General features: G+C 45.5%; 1 long non-coding RNA gene across 2 annotated transcripts; it reads right to left on the reverse strand.

Annotated features, from left to right (window-relative positions):
• Nucleotides 1-6,599: 6,599 nt before the first annotated feature.
• Nucleotides 6,600-11,859, reverse strand: LOC107076260 (uncharacterized). 2 transcript variants are annotated; one of them, XR_011192009.1, is made up of 3 exons: nucleotides 11,298-11,859; nucleotides 9,582-9,695; nucleotides 6,600-6,688 (listed from the first exon to the last, which is right to left on the reverse strand). It is a non-coding gene; the product is annotated as an uncharacterized lncRNA (long non-coding RNA). The 2 variants fall into 2 exon arrangements; XR_001477601.2 differs by having other exon boundaries at nucleotides 9,582-9,717.
• Between the last annotated feature and the right edge of the window lie 5,868 nt (nucleotides 11,860-17,727).

Consider the following 17,727-nt stretch of genomic DNA (forward strand, 5'->3'; position numbering starts at 1 on the left):
CAACACAAGTCACAGTAGACCCAAACAGAAAAAAAAAACCCAAAAAACAAAAAAGCACCAGCAGTCTCAGAAAAATAGATTGTTGTATGATATAGTATTATCTGAAATTTTGAGACAGACTCACTCTATGATGCCCTTATCTTCGTTTCAACAGGTTGTGCGCCTTCATCTGGGGGATCTGAGACTGATGAAGCTGTGTCCAAGGTCAGCAGAGACAGAGTGTTTATACCTCCTGAAAAATTGATCACCTCCCTGACTATCAGCACTCTTTATGTGAAAGAGCAGCTCTGTGTCTGTGTCGGGGTGTCTCTGGGAGCTGGCCTGTGTTAATATTGGGGTGTCCCAATGAGAGCTGGCCTGTGTCAGTGTTGGGGTGTCTCGATGAGAGCTGGCCTGTGTTAGTATTGGGGTGTTTCGATGAGAGCTGGCCAGTGTCTGTGTTGGGGGTGTCTTGATAAGAGCTGGCCTGTGTTAGTATTGAGGTGTCCCGATGAGAGCTGGCCTGTGTCATTGTTGGGGTGTCCCGATGAGACCTGGCCTGTGTCAGTGTTGGGGTGTCTCGATGAGAGCTGGCCTGTGTTAGTATTGGGGTGTTTCGATGAGAGCTGGCCAGTGTCTGTGTTGGGGATGTCTCGATGAGAGCTGGCCTGTGTTAATATTGGGGTGTCCCAATGAGAGCTGGCCTATGTCATTGTTGGGGTGTCTCGATGAGAGCTGGCCTGTGTTAATATTGGGGTGTCCCAATGAGAGCTGGCCTGTGTCACTGTTGGGGTGTCTCGATGAGAGCTGGCCTGTGTTAATATTGGGGTGTCCCAATGAGAGCTGGCCTGTGTCACTGTTGGGGTGTCTCGATGAGAGCTGGCCTGTGTTAGTATTGGGGTGTCCCGATGACAGCTGGCCTGTGTCATTGTTGGGGTGTCTCGATGTGAGCTGGCCTGTGTTAATATTGGGGTGTCCCGATGAGAGCTGGCCTGTGTCATTGTTGGGGTGTCTCGATGAGAGCTGGCCTGTGTTAATATTGGGGTGTCCCAATGAGAGCTGGCCTATGTCATTGTTGGGGTGTCTCGATGAGAGCTGGCCTGTGTTAGTATTGGGGTGTCCCGATGACAGCTGGCCTGTGTCATTGTTGGGGTGTCTCGATGTGAGCTGGCCTGTGTTAATATTGGGGTGTCCCGATGAGAGCTGGCCTGTGTCATTGTTGGGGTGTCTCGATGAGAGCTGGCCTGTGTTAATATTGGGGTGTCCCAATGAGAGCTGGCCTGTGTCATTGTTGGGGTGTCTCGATGAGAGCTGGCCTGTGTTAGTATTGGGGTGTCCCAATGAGAGCTGGCCTATGTCATTGTTGGGGTGTCTCAATGAGAGCTGGCCTGTGTTAGTATTGGGGTGTCCCAATGAGAGCTGGCCTGTGTCATTGTTGGGGTGTCTCGATGTGAGCTGGCCTGTGTTAATATTGGGGTGTCCCGATGAGAGCTGGCCTGCGTCATTGTTGGGGTGTCTCGATGAGAGCTGGCCTGTGTTAATATTGGGGTGTCCCAATGAGAGCTGGCCTGTGTCATTGTTGGGGTGTCTCGATGAGAGCTGGCCTGTGTTAGTATTGGGGTGTCCCGATGAGAGCTGGCCTGTGTCATTGTTGGGGTGTCTCGATGAGAGCTGGCCCGTGTTAATATTGGGGTGTCCCAATGAGAGCTGGCCTGTGTCATTGTTGGGGTGTCTCGATGAGAGCTGGCCTGTGTTAGTATTGGGGTGTCCCGATGAGAGCTGGCCTGTGTCATTGTTGGGGTGTCTCGATGTGAGCTGGCCTGTGTTAATATTGGGGTGTCCCGATGAGAGCTGGCCTGCGTCATTGTTGGGGTGTCTCGATGAGAGCTGGCCTGTGTTAATATTGGGGTGTCCCAATGAGAGCTGGCCTGTGTCATTGTTGGGGTGTCTCGATGAGAGCTGGCCTGTGTTAGTATTGGGGTGTCCCGATGAGAGCTGGCCTGTGTCATTGTTGGGGTGTCTCGATGAGAGCTGGCCTGTGTTAATATTGGGGTGTCCCAATGAGAGCTGGCCTGTGTCATTGTTGGGGTGTCTCGATGAGAGCTGGCCTGTGTTAGTATTGGGGTGTCCCGATGAGAGCTGGCCTGTGTCATTGTTGGGGTGTCTCGATGAGAGCTGGCCCGTGTTAATATTGGAGTGTCCTGATGACAGCTGGCCTGTGTCAGTCTTGGGGTGTCTCGATGAGAGCTGGCCTGTGTTAATATTGGGGTGTCCCGATGACAGCTGGCCTGTGTCAGTGTTGGGGTGTCTCGATGAGAGCTGGCCTGTGTTAGTATTGGGGTGTCTCAATGAGAGCTGGCCTGTGTCTGTGTTGGGGTGTCTTGATGAAAGATAAAGTCTCCTTTCTTTTTCAGAAAAGCCGTTTCAAATCCTCTGCATCATTCTGTCATTTTCTGCTTGATGTTCACCTTAACTCCTCTACTCAATGTAAACAGAAACGTCACAGCCTTAAGCACTCAGCTCTCTACAAGAAGAGGACTGAAGGAAGAACAACAAAGATGATCATGTTTCCTAAAACAGACATCTCATCTCCTACACTGGAGATGCACCTGAGTCTTTACCTCCACACCTGTGAGATCTCATCTCCTACACTGGAGACACACCTGAGGTCTTTAACACTTGTGGAATCTAATCTTGCTCACAGGTCCCTGGTGACTTGATTGAATTTACTCCTGAAATAAAATTCAAGAGCAAAAAAGAAACCTACAGGTACCTGATAATAAATGTAGTTTCCTGCCCTCCCAGTGAGGAGCTGTCAGTTGTCAGTTCGGCTCACTTGCACAACAGCGGTCTAGGTGAACTTAATTTCTCACAAGGCCACTGGTCTACTTCCTGTGCCGCTCCTCCCTCCGATTCGCTAAGCTGCCCGTCAATCGTAATATCACCCCGGTCCCGCCCAGTACCTTGTGGCATCTTGGCAGAAGCGCCCTGTTGCTATGGCAGTGGACTCGCAGTTTATCTGTGTGAATAAAACTCAGCAGGAGGGATTTTCACAGTCGCCTCTTTTCCCAGAGACTCTCCTGTGACCGACAGCTTCACGGAGAAATGACCTTAAATAGATACATCGTTCAGTCTCGCCTGTCACTACGCTCTCCTGTGTACTTTTAAACCAAACTGAAACTTTAACACTTGGAGCACTCATATCCTGTAACATTAGTCATTAAAACAATAACGACAGGATTTCCTTTAGTAGTTTAATTCCTCTTAGCTAAGGATTAAGCTCAGGCTGGAACGCAGTCAACATCAGTAACAGTTGCATTTTTCTGAGTAACAGAAATGTTCTCTCTCTGAAAAGTATCGTGTTTACTTAATAATAATAATTACTTACACTTTTATAGCACTCATCTGGATACTCCACTCAGAGCTCTTTCCAGGTCATGGGGATCCGCTCCACCCCCACCAGTGTGCAGCCCCACCTGGATGATGCGCCAGTCCGCTCCCCACACACCAGCTCTCAGTGGGGAGGAGAGCAGAGTGATGAAGCCAGTTCATAGATGAGGATTATTAGGAGGCCATGATGGGTAAAGGCCACAGGGGAATTTGGCCAGGACACTGGGGTAACACCCCTACACATTTCAAGAAACATTCTGGGATTGTTAATGACCACAGAGAGTCAGGACCTCAGTTTTATGTCTCATCTGAAGGACGGCGCCTTTTTACAGTATAGTTTCCCAGTTACTATACTGGGGCATTAGGACCCACACAGACCGCAGTGTGAGCGCCCCCTGCTGGCCCCACTAACACCTCTTCCAGCAGCAGGTACTGACCAGGCTCACACCTGCTGAGCTCCCGTGGGGCTGCCAATTATGACTTACAGGGTGATATAGCTGCCGTCCATCTAATGACAGATCTCTACAAACAAATAATTAGGTAAATATATAAACTTTTAAATCTCAACATTTAACTATTATTCAAAAGTTAGGGTTTCTTAAGACAACCATTTTAGTATGGAAGTGTGGAATCTCTATATTTCTGTGTCTCCAGTGTCAGTGCTGTCTTTGTCACACGGTCCTGCCCTCTATGTGTCACTACAGTATGGAAGTGTGGAATTTCTTTATTTTGTCTCCAGTGTCAGTGCCTTGATGTCTGTGCTGTCCTGCGCTGTCCTCTGTCTCTGTGCAGTGTGTTGAAAGTGTGCTGTCCTGTGGTGTCCTTTGTCTCTTAGCAGTGTGTTGACAGTGTGCTGTCCTGTGATGTCCTCTGTCTCTGTGGAGTGTGTTAACAGTGTGCTGTCCTCTTTCTCTGTGCAGTTTTGACAGTGTGCTGTCCTGTGCTGTCCTCTGTCTCTGTGCAGTGTGTTAAAAGTGTGCTGTCCTGTGGTGTCCTCTGTCTCTGTGCAGTGTGTTGACAGTGTGCTGTCCTGTGCTGTCCTCTGTCTCTGTGCAGTGTGTTGACAGTGTGCAGTCCTGTTGTGTCCTCTGTCTCTGTGCAGTGTGTTGACAGTGTGCTGTCCTGTGCAGGTATCTCTGCTCGTCCGCGGGTCAGTTCTGGTGCCGTGTCACTGGGCTGGTGTTTGTGATGGCGTCAAGGGGCGAACTGGAGTATGAGACCACACACTGGGACATGGGGCTCCTGTCCCCCACTGGCCAGCATCCTGCAGGACCCCTGTTTGACATCTGTTGCCCCCAGGGGGCGCTGACGGAACTGCAGCTACCTCACTGCGAGATTGATGACCGTGAGTCTCAGACGATTTCAACAGTTTCTGCATTGACTCTGGTCTTGTCCAGATTGACTGTCAGTGCCAGGGTCTGACAGTACTGCTCCAGCAGTGCCAGGTTCTGTTGCAGCCCCTGTTCTGTGGGCGACAGCAGGACCAGGCCATCTGCGTAGAGCAGGAACTTGATTTCTGTGTTGTGTAGTGTGAGACCAGGAGCTGCAGACTGCTCCAACATTCCTGCTAATTCGTTGATATAGATATTGAACAGTGTTGGGCTCAGGCTGCAGCCCTGTCTTACCCCACGGCCTTGGGTGAAGAATTTAGTCCTTTTGTTTCCAGTTTTCACTGCACATTTGTTCTCTGAATACATTGATTTAATTATGTCGTACACTTTGCCCCCTATGCCACTTTGGAGTAGTTTGTAAAACAATCTTTCATGCCAAATCGAGTCAAATGCTTTTTTGAAATCGACAAAGCAGGCAAAAATTTTACCTTTGTGTTTTTGGTGGACGTGTTTGTCTATTAGTGTGTGTAGGGTGTAAATGTGATCAGATGTGTGGTGATCTGGCAAGAAGCCAATCTGACTCTTGCTCAGGACATTGTGTTCGGTAAGGAAGGCCTGTATTCGTGTATTTAGGATACTGCAGAATACCTTCCCCAGGTAACTGTTCACACAGATGCCCCGGTAGTTGTTGGGATCGAGTCTGTCTCCACTCTTATAGATGTGTGTAATCAGTCCTTGGTTCCACGCCTCGGGGAAACATCCAGCTGTCATGATGAGATTGAGGAGTTTGAGCAGGGCTTGTTGCATCTTTGGGCTGCTGTGTCTCAGCATCTCATTTATGACTCCATCATGGCCACAGGCTTTGCGTGGTCTGAGGGCCTGGAGTTTGTCCAGCAGCTCCTGCTCAGTAATTGGGGAGTCTAAGGGGTTTTGGTTGTCTTTGATAGCCAATTCCAAAATTTTGAGTTTTTCATAAATGGTGTTTTGGTCTGATTGATTTGTATTTGGGAGCTTTTCATAGAGATTTTCAAAGTATGTTTGCCAGATTGTTCCATTTTGGATGGCCAATTCTTCTGGGTTTGATTAGTTTAAATTGTTCCACTTCTCCCAGAAACAGTTCTGATTTAGTGACTCCTCAATTTCTGCAAGTTGTTTGTTTATGTATGTGTTTATTTTCTTTTTCAGCGTGTGTTAGTAAAGTTTTACCATGTCATAGTATCTGAGGTGTAGATCTGTGTTGTGTGGTTGTCTGTGTTTTTCATTTCAGACTTTTAGTAGTGCATTTCTGATGTTTTAGCACTCCGTATAAAACCACTTTTCTTTTGCTTTTGTTTTTTGGTAGTTTTTTTATTTAGTTGTATTTAGCTTAGATTTTGATGCTATTTTCTGGAATAGGTGATTTAGTTTTTGTGTGGCCACATTTATGCCTAATTTGTTTGTTTGATACGGAGTGTTTAGGAATGTGTCCAACAGTGTCTGAATTTCGTCATCGCCCAGTGCAGTTTGGTATCTGTCTAGGCTGTCTGTGTCCCATCTGTATGCCTGGTTGAGGTCATACAGCTGGCTGGGCTGTGTCAGTGTGTCTCTGTGCTGGTGTGCTCTCTTCATGTAGAGTGTGATCTGGCTGTGGTCAGAGAGGGGAGTTTGTGGCCTGACAGTGAAGGCACTGATACAGGAGGGGTCCAGGTCGGTGATGGCGTAGTCCACCACACTGCTGCCCAGAGCTGAGCTGTCTACCTCTCCAGCACTTCCTGTCTCTGTCTGTCTCTCCAACACTTCTTGTCTCTCTATCTCTCCAGCACTTCCTGTCCCTCTGTCTGTCTCTCCGCCACTTCCTGTCCTCTCCTCCACAGGTCACCAAGCAGCAGGAGAGCAGCAGCTCCTTCATTCAGACAAGCTCGAGCTGTAAGCTGAAACCGCAGGCGACGTACAGAGTGTCCAGCAGCAGCAAGGAGACTGAGATAATCCAGCCTGAGGTAATGGTTCCTCTGTGATAAAGATGGAGATTATTGGCTTTCATGACCCAAACTGCTGAGAGAGCATGAGGGAGAGACTGAAAGATCTAGAGAGAGAGAATCAGGAAAGACTCGGGTCAAGAAAGGATGATCTGAGTATCATCAGTATCATCAAAACAATGAAACAGGTGGACCCATCCAGCAGATACACAAAGAAAGGAAGGGGCCCCAGTACTGACCCGTGAGGAACACCAGGGGGGAGAAGGCCAGATGAAGCCTCACCAGGACACTTGGAAAAAGCAGTTAGAGAGACAGGAAGAGAATCAGCCAAGAGCAGCACCTGAAATACCCAGGACAGGAAGAGGATGTGGCCAGTCATGTCAAAGCAGAGCAGAGTCACAGTCACACAGATCAGAGCCGTGTCTTCAGAGGGAGTCCAGCTGACTTCATGCTCAAAAAGGATTTGCCTGTGTGACAGACTGCTAGCTCTTTAACACAGCGTTGGTGTTGTTCTTCCAGTCTGAGTGCTTTTACTGCAGTTATGGCCCGAATTTCCACCCTACGTTATAGGTGGTCCTGGCCCATGGTGTGATGAGTCTGGTCCTGGTGTTGCTGAAATGCGGCACAAGGACAGGAGAGGAGAGGGTGTGGAGCTGCATTGCGGAGCTGCCAGGTAACAGTAGACAGGACTCGCAGGGACCTGAGGTTCTGCTGCAGAGAGGAGGACTGGGATCAGTGGAGTGAAGTGAGGTCACTGATGGGATTCCTCATGTCTTTGTGCTCTACTGGGTCTCTCCACAGGCAGCACACTGAGAGTCTACGGAGGCATAATTCTGTAAGAATGGGTATTGAGCTGGACAGAGTGAAGTGTGTCTCCTGTTGGTGTTGATCTATACAAAAGTGAACTGTGTCTTTACAGGAGACTGTGTCGTGTGGGTGTAGTGCTGTTCAGGGTGACCAGTGTCTTTACAGGAGACCGTGTGTCCAGTGGGTGTTGTTCAGGGTGAACATGTCTCTGTCTCTTTCTCTCTCTCTGCAGTCCCTGCTATTCGGACCAGGACTCTGGAGTTTCCTGCCCCTCAGAGTGAGTCCCTCTGTCCTCTTTGAGTATCTAGAGCCCTTGTGTAGGAGCAGCCAGTAGAAGGGTGTCTGCGTGTTTGATTCAGGAATCGCACTCATCAGCAGAGAAGGGTGGGCAGGAGCCTTGAATGAAGTGATCAAAGAGCTGGAAAGAGATGAGTACAAGAAGCTGAAGAACATCCTGCACCAGAAGGGGATGGCCCGGGGTACGCTGGGAGACACCGAGAAGCAGGACCTGGCCCACAGGATCGTCTCCCACTTCGGAGCGGAGGCGTCTGTTTGCATCGTTCAGGAAGCCATGGGCAGAATTCCTTGGCGATACAGGAATTACTGAAGCCCTTTGTGGAGCAGCTGAGATAGAGCATAAGGGCACCCTGTAGGACTACAGTGTTTCACCATGAGGGAGTCATTCCTGAGCGACACACAGTCGTCCTCTCTCGGCTCACAGCGACGCCCCTGAGCCACACAGAGAGAGCATAAGGAAGATCACACAGGCTCCTCTGAGCCTGCACTGATCCAGCCCGTGAACACAGCAGAGCTCCCACTCTGTAGCCTGATGCCCTCAGAGCTCAGCAAGGCTGGGATATTGTAAGGAAACCAGCTGCTGCTGCTGTGTGTGGAGGTTGTGAACCAGAAGGTGGCGCTGTTCCCTCTGGAGCTCTGTGACCCAGGACAGTGAAGAGGGACACTGTGCTGTTGGAGGTGCTGCACTTCAGATGAAACTTCTATAGCACCAAGGCGTATCATAAACGTATCCCAGTAATCTCTGCCCTTGAGTGAACAACAGTCCAGCTCTGCTGAGTCCAGCCCCTGGGAGTGTGTCCGAGGTGGTCTTCTCTGATGAGCACCAGGTCCAGACTCCAACACAAACCAGGGGGTCCATTTTGACATCTCCCGTGACAGGAAATACCCGTGTGGACATGCTGGTGGGGTGACGGGTCTCCTCTGGAGTTGAGCTCTAGCTGGGGTAACCAGTCAAACATCTGAAAGATGACCGGCCAATGAGGAGCCTGAAGAGCTACACCTGATGACGTCACAGCCAAGCAGCAGACGTGATCAGTGGACTTGAAAAGGTACCTCCGCAGAGACTGAGGGAGAAACTCTAGAAGGAGCAGCAGAACTACCTCCGCAGGATGGAAGAGGAGATCCAGACATGAGATGAGAAGATCAGAGTGCTGGAGGAGTGGAAAGCAGAGGTGGAGGAGAGGCTGAGGGAGGAGAAGGAGGAGGGGAGGAGGAGAGAGCTGGAGGAGGAGTTGAAGAGAGATATAGGCTGGAGAGAGAGATGGAGGAACTGAGACAGGAGCAGGAGAGGGAGAGGAGAGAGAGAGGAGACACACAGGAGGGAGATGGAGGAGCTCAGGCAGCTCTATAAGGAAAAGGCCAGAGAGGTGGCCGAGACACACACAGAGACTGTCACGATCGCTACTCTCCCTCTTAAGGGCGCTCCAGCCCTTCCTCGTTTTCCCCCATTGCTTACACCTGTTCCTTTGCCCAGCCCCTCTTTAGTTCCAACCTTTAAAGCCAGATGCAGGCATTTGCCAGGGCGTCTCATTGAATCCCGTTTCGTGAGAGCCCGGGGTCCTGCTGCGTCTGGCTCCATCATGGTTTTAGTTTCCTGTTCCTGATTCCCTGCCCCACTGGTTCCGACCCGGTTCGTGTTTTTAGTTCCTTTGGATGGATTCCCTGGTTTTGGACTTTGCCTCCCATATTGGATCCCCCCTTTAGATATACCTTTGGATTGTTTGCCTTGGATTAATTCCCCCTGGACACCCGCACTCCTCGGACACGCCCCCCGTCACCCGACCCTTCTCCTGCATGACTATTTTCCCTAATGTATCCTCACAATTCCGGATCGTGTCGTCCGCATTGGGCCCGGAAAGAACTGATCGTTACAGAGACTCTCCAGCAAGTCAGTGTCGACAACACAGTTCACTCCAGCAGGACAGGAGCACAGGAGCTGCAGGAGGGAGATAGAGGAGCTGAGAGAGACAGTAGAGAGACACAACGAGACAGTAGAGAGACTCAATTCAGTTGAAGACAAATACAGTACAGTAGTTTGGTATTTCAGTCCCCCGAAGCAGAAAAGACATACAAGAGATACAGGGGTGTGAATGAGAAGCTGAAGCAGCACAAGAGAGAAAGGCCACAGAAGATGATTGAGAGAAGGTGTTGCTCACTTAAAACATTCTCTGATCTTCTGAACTTATATGTTACTGATGTATTTAACCTAAATGAAATGAATTATGTTTAAAGAGAACAATAACAGCAGCTTTGCTCCCTCCCATCTTGTATCCAACCACAGAAGTCTCCCATCTGAAGCCCCTCCCTCTTCCCTCATCCCACTTCCTGTCCCTGTGGCGACTCCAACATGGCGGAGACGTTATCTTAGCTCAATACTTCTCTTGAAGAAGGCTCCTTTTGCCAGTATTATTGTGTAATGACATGTGATTGTGTTGCCAAGTGCCTTGAAAATGTTTACAGATGAAGGTTTTTCTATTAACTGTAGTCAGCTGAATTCCAGCATTATTATCCTTTGTTGGAAGACAAACATTACCAAGAGAACGGACAGTGCAATAGTGTTACTTTATGTGGTGCATTGAAATGTTGAGATTTAATGTGTACATACAGTAATTGGAAGAAACTATTGAGATATTTCACTGTGTATCAAACAGTATTTATGTATAAGGATCTTTCTCCTGTTTTTATACCTCATCAGTTTAATGGACCAGTATTCTTAAGAAACCCCAGCAGTCTGTAAAGCCTGACATAGACTCATCAGAGAGGCTGGACTCCAGAGTCAGGGGAAGTGAGACTACACTGGGCACTATCATGTGATGCAGACCAGCTCAGTGCTGTTAACCCCAGCAGTCTGTAATGCCTGACAGAGACTCATTGAGAGGCTGGACTCCAGAGTCAGGGGCAGTGAGACTCTACACTGGGCACTATCAGGTGATACAGACCAGCTCCACGGCCGAAATGTTGTGTTTTCTTTCTTCTTTTTTTCAGCATGGAATAAACGTATTACTTGTTCCTTTGCAGCCTACGCATGCTGACGCAGCTCCCCACCTGAACTACTAGTAGCTATTGCCTGCTGCGGTGAAGCATTCAGTCAAGGTTTCACTTAGAGTGAACCACCTGCCTCCATGAACTTGTCTAAAACAGCCGTGGTTGAAAATACCAGGCTCACAACTGCTGTGGTACAGAAATAACATATGAGGTATTAATAAATATTTACATATAAACTACGGGCTCAAAGAAGCTTTAAAAAGCTGGAAGTGATATTAGAAAACAGTTCACACTGACGAAGTTTACTCATATTTAATACTGTCTCCATTTAATAAAGGAACAAGTAATAGGTTTATTCCATGCTGAAAAAAGAAGAAAGAAAACATAACATTTCGGCCGTGGAGCCTACTTCACACCTGAAACCTACAGTATTACTTGTTTTATCTTGTATATATATTTTTCATTTATTGCTGTTGTCATTCAGTAAAGCGCTTTGAGAAGCCACCTTTAAAGGCGCTATATAAAATAAAGTTTATTATTATATAAAACTCACACAAACACGACCCGGCGCTTCAATGTCAGCTCTTGTCCACTCGTGTGCTTCTGCACCGACAGCTGTCTCCTGTCCTCAGCTCGAACTGCAGTTACACACGAACTGGACCTGTCGAACCTGCTGTCGGGCTGCAGCGAGTTTTTACTGAAGCGGAATGAATCCGGATCGGAGCCGCCGGACTGTCAGCGGGCCCGTCGTCATGGAAACCGGACCGACCGAACCTCCTGTGATTGCCCTCCCCTGCTGGTCTAATAAGAATAATAATTATGATAATAATGATGATGCTAGCCGTCTCTCTCACCAGTGTCCTCTGGTCCGGGGGAGTTAGAGTTTATCTGAGAAACTGTCTTTCACACCGAGTCTCTCCGGGAGCGGACCCGTCTGTGTCCACACTCCTGTCGACAGCAAGGCCCTTTTTTCCCTCAGGAGAGGAGGCGCTCCGGGTCCGGAGGAGCTGGAAGATGAAGATGGTCCAGATTCACGGCTTGGATTTGATTTGATTTTTATTTTATTTGTGTTTTAATCGCGCGGAGCTCCGGGCGACCGTTAAGATTCGAACAGCTGGCGCGCGCCGGTCCGCCGAAGTCACGAGATCATTCAAGTGCATTATAGTTGTTATTATTATTACCACCAGTACAAAATCACCGCGTTTTAAACCAGTTTGCACTTAAACCAGTTTACAGTTTAACCAGGTTACACTTAGAGCGAACTACCTGCCTCCATGAACTTGTTTAAAGAAGCCGTGGGTGAAAACACCAGGCTCATATAACTGCTGTGGTACCGAAATACAATATGAGGTATTAATAAATATTTATACAGTATCTGTTCATATCACTGTGTGACTGCAGAGGGCTGGGACTGGTGTGGTCAGTGGCTGTAATGACTGTATTCCTGTGTTTCTAGAAGCTGTGGTCAGTGGACAGTGGCTATGGTGTCAGAAGGCAGAAAAAGGAAAAAATTAAAACAAAAAAAATCAGGATCTTAGAAATTAAATGAAAATAACCAATAAACTTGACTAGGGAGGAACGCGATCGCTAGGTTCGCAGGGTTTAGCTGTAATGACGGAGTGGAGATTCAGTGTTCTGGGGTGAGTTTTCCGAAAACTATGAACTTTAGAGATTAACGAGCAACTTTACGATGCACCTACGTAATGTACGTGCTACTTTTTGTGCGTTTCTCCAAACTCCTCTTCATCGGACATTTTACGAGCGAGTATTAAGTACTTCTTTGTGAACCCCGCCCCTGAAGTCGCTTAGCAAAAAGCATCACAAATCGATTGACAATACTTTCAATATATGGTGTCGGTTTTGTCCGTCAGTGGGATGAAATAAAGTTGTGAAAAGGAATATGAAGTAAACACGACATCATAATTTAACAACCAATTTAGCGAAATCGTATAGATAAAGTAGGTACAAAATGGGACACTCTTGTTTCTAAGAGAAAATAAAATAAATGACTGACATGCCGTAAAACAAAACCAAGATGGACTGCGTGGACAGTGTATGCGTCCTGCACAGCTTCTTTGATTTAAATGTTTTGGCCCGCTGCCATTGTTAAGAATCATGGCGTTTCATGAGTAAATACTGCTATTTATAGTTATTGGGTGTATTGGAAGTACATTTTAATTGGTCTTATTAACATAACATCTGGAAAAATCAACTTCTAAGCTTGACGTGTTACTTAACAAATGCAGGACCTATAATTAAAATTTAAAAACAAGTAGGTCTAAGCTTTACCGTCAACAAGCACGACAGAATATAAAACAGTATTCGAAATTTAAATATAAATAAATATTAGGTCCAATTATTTAACTTAATGCATTACTGCATTTCATCATGAAAATCATATAATCTAGTCAAGTATAAATCTTAGCATTGTTATAAATTAAATGTATTGTAATGGATTGGGGTTCTCTGGGGTCTCCGGCGTCACGCATCAGAGAGCTGCTGGCTCAGCTAAAGGAGATTTACATTGGTCTAGGCGGCTGAGCTTCTTGTTATGCACAGGGGCATATTTGTACACTATAACAAATTTACATATACAAATAGAGGAGAAAATACAGATAAAAGAGGGAAAACATAACCTGAACAAAAAAAATACTAGCGGTAATGAGGTAAACATTTATGTAACCAAGTTATATTTTTACATATATCAAATGGTTTCCTTGCTTTAGCATTTTTCACGTTTATAGAATTTAAATAAAATTTTAAATCAAAAGTACTAAAAAGGGAAGTATTATTGGACCATTTGACTCATGAATATGAAATTAACCCAGGATGACTAATACATTCATTTCTGTATAAAAAAGAGTACGACAAAATATCAAAATCCTTAATATAAAATTATAATTTTCTAAATATCCTTAGAATTCTCATGACGTGAATTTAATGTGCTCTGCCTGGCGAACTCTGCCGCTAAGGTTGGCGCAAGAAGTAGCCAGTTTAAGAAGCACTTAGTGATTAACGAGTGGGTCGGGGAGCACGTAGATTACGAAGGATTTAGCATGCTACTTTAGTTACGATGGCTTTTGGGAAACAAAGATCGAGTTTACGATGTTCTAAGCGCTACAATGCTTTCGGGAAACTCACCCCTGAACAGTTTCAAATAAAGAGGTGATTACAGTGACTTGGAGTCTGAATGAAAGACTTAAGGTTAATTGAAAGATGTCCTGACGCAGTCTGAATGACAGGCTGAGCACTCGAGGGAATGCTGCTGTTGACGCGAGTCGGTGCCAGCCCAGTCTGTACATGAAGTACATAAACTTACTGTCCAGCCCACATTTACAGTAACTATATTTATTTAATTAGATTTGTTCTTTTTGATTAAATGTTCATTCACCTTCAGTTTGGAGTGTGAAATATTTTTTCCATCATATATTAAAATTCATTGTAATACTACTTTTTATTTATATATGATTTTTGCTCTGATAACGATAAATATGTGAACAATTAGTTTTAGCTTTTACCTCTCAATATCTTAATTTAATAATATATTCTAAAAGCACAGTGCACAGGTTGTGTTTATTAATCATTCTTTTTAAAATTCCATGAAAAATGATCCCTATCATTAGTTATCTAAGACTTACAAACAACAATTAATTTAGCTGTGAAATATCAGTCAAATGCAGAATTAACATTTGTTTATACACAATGTTCAGTTCCTGTTAAATTCTTGTTGTAGTTTATAGTAATTAATGTTAAATTCTGCATTTTCTAACTTCTAAAGCAGTAAAGAATTAAACCTTTATCTCTTTAAAACAGGGGTGGGGAACGTCCGGCCCGCGAAATCATTTGGTCTGGCCCTGCCAAGGCAACCGCAGGCGTAGAGCCTGGCGATAATTCTTTAACGATAATTATCGCGATATAATTTTCCTTTTAACAATAATTCGATAAATGTTCAAGCTTTACGCATGAAACGCGCATGAGCACTAAATACTGCGCGAGTGCGCGTTGCACGCCGGGCAGCTAACAGATTTGTTTCATGTTTCTGCTGTTTGGCAAGTGTTGTGTTCTTAAAATAAAGAGTTGTTTAATTCACCAATTTAACTGTCTGGTTTCTTTAACTTTCACTCAGGAAAAAAAAAAATCTGCCTTTAAACTTGAAAGAAATAATGATTTGACATTTATCGTGATAATTATCGATATCGACTGATATGAAATTTTTTATCATGATAATGTTTTTGGCCATATCGCCCTGCCCTACGCGGGCGGGACTTGAAATTCAATAAATCTAGGAGCTTTTTTCATAGCAACATAAATTTATATTAAGTGAATCATAATAATAACGTAAATTTTGATGGACAAGCTAGGAACGTCCATTACTGGATAGACAGGACACATACGAGTACATGACGGGACAGACACGCATGCTTCTCGCCGGCTGCCCGCGGCCGGTCTGCCTCTGTGGTGACTCAGAGGACAGCCAGTGCCAGGCAGACTGGGAGTGTACACGTTGCGAAAGTGTTAACACACTGTGTTTTACGAACTGCGGGATGAAGTCAAGCAGTTCATGGAGGTGAAGGAAAAACCTGTCAGAGAACTCAATGATAGCAAGTGGCTGTTTGATCGACTGCGCTCCAGACTGACGGACGCAAACCTGGAAAAGCAGTTGCCAATGGCCCTTGGCAGAAAAAAGGTTCCCCACCCCTGCTTTAAAATGAAGGACTTCCAGTAATGTCAAATACACATTTCTTCCGACATAATAGAACACTTTCTCTAATAAAACTCCAGTCTGAACAGATCCCAGTCTCTAGTAACAGCCAGAAGAAATACTTGTTTTCACAGCAACTGAGTCTCATACAGCTAAAAGAGAAAAATCTGGGCTGTGTGAAAATAATGGTCACCGAGTTAATAGATCTTAAAACAGTTGTTTAAAGTTTAAAACTGGTCCTGGGTTCCAGGATGCTGTGGTCACTATACTGGACAGTGACTGTACTAACTGTGGCTTCCAAATCCTGGGACCAGTGTTTCTGTGTTACTGGGACCTGTGGTCACTACAGTGGTCAGAGGCTGACATGTGCTTCACATGTTGTGCTGAAATGTATGTGTAGCGGCGAGGCTTATTAATAAGGCAGAATTAAGTGTTCTGAGCCTTCCCAAATGAGGCCCCATTTCTCTGTTCATCTCTGTGGTGCAGCCTCAGAGAAACTATTCATGCAGGCTGATTTAAGGTTTCCTAGGACAGCTCCCAAAGGGGGATGCACTTAGCTATACCTGGCTATCATGATCAATGGTCATCCATTGGTGCCTATCTGTCTAGGGAGTGCCAGTTGGACATCTGGACTGCATTCCTAAGTGTCAGGAGTAAGTGACTCATATCTCACCTTGATCAACCAATCAGGGACTGGTAGGGCCGAGTAACCCACGTGGGACTCTGATGCCCATGGAACTTTCAGCCAATCAACGAGCTGAAGTTCCTCCAGGTACAAACAGGCAACACAGAGAACCTGTAGTAGGAGGATTCTGTGGACTTTTCTAAAGGGAATTCAAAGGAGAATTCCAGGGCAGGACGGCCCAGGAGCAGAAGGCTCCCAAGGGCAGGACATTCTCGCAGCACGCCTCCTGACCATCCTGAGACTCAGCCCGGACAACCACGGAACGGCCAGTGTGTCCGAGTGCCAGAACTTTCCTTTGTTCTAAGAGTCTAGAGCGGAGGTTGCCAGAGAGTAACCAGAGGATCCACCCGAGGTTAGCACCAGCAGCAGGCCTCGTGAACAGGTCGGAACTGTGGACAGCTGAATCACTATTCAGAACTAGCTCTTCATCAGGAATGAACCGGTCCTCTTCCTGACTTGCTGGGACCCACAGTCATCTTTTCTCCTGTGCACAAACTGTGCTAGTTAAAGCCAACACTAACTAGCTGGTCAGTGAGCATCAGCAGTGCACCGTCGCAAGCTGCACAGCACAGCCTGGCACGGAGCCAGAGAGCGCGGATTGGACAGCAACAAGCCTGCAACTGTTTCTTTGTGCCCGCAGGAGATCTGAATCCCCAGAGATTGGATGAGTATTCAACTTCAATGCATTACAGCTCGAGAATTCAATTGTTATCCCAACCAGTTGATATCAATTCAATTCCTAAGAGTTATGTACTTGTTTTGAGTATCTAATGTAGAAGTTGTAACTAAGTTCAATTACAAAACAGTCTAAATGAATGATATACTGAACGTATGTCCTCTTGATGTGTAACACTTCGTAACTGACTGAATATGTACCTTTTGTATTCTGATAACCCTCTCGATAAGATCTGTAAGGTTTACATGCATGTTCTATGTATTAATAAATGTATCCTCGTGTATTAGTACCTGTGTGTATGCGTTGTTTGAGTTATATCGCATGGTTGGATTCTAAAGCCATCAAAAGAATCAATTTTGTGATTTACTGCTACAATTAATAATTGTCCCAGTAAATGCCCAAACCCTACAGAACTGGTGCCTTCAGAGAGCACACTACATGATAATATGTAATTAAATTAACTTATATAATTGCATTTGATAATAATTTCAGATTTCTAATGTAGTAAAAAAACAATAAAGCATTATTATTAAAACTTCACAATTTACAAAAATCCCTGTCATTAGATAACTGACCTAAAAACACAAATTAAATTTAGCTATTAAAAAATAGACAAATCCTGTATAAACACAGACCACAACTTCCATTTTGTAATGCCACAATGTCTTGAAGCTGTTAAATTATTGTTACATTATGTTACACCACGGTTTCTGATGAGATTCCAGTTAATAGTAATACACCTACAATACTAAGAATTTCCACAATTTATGTTAATTTTTTTTCATTTTATAACTTATAAAGCAATAAAGAATATAACCTTTATCTGCCTATCCTTTTCAGTGTGAAAACAAGCAAACCTGGTCTTTATGAACCAGGTAATACATATATCAATTTTATTTTAACACTATAAAAACACAAGA

The sequence above is a fragment of the Lepisosteus oculatus genome, chromosome 14 (genome assembly GCF_040954835.1).
Source record: "Lepisosteus oculatus isolate fLepOcu1 chromosome 14, fLepOcu1.hap2, whole genome shotgun sequence".
Taxonomy (NCBI): domain Eukaryota; kingdom Metazoa; phylum Chordata; class Actinopteri; order Semionotiformes; family Lepisosteidae; genus Lepisosteus; species Lepisosteus oculatus.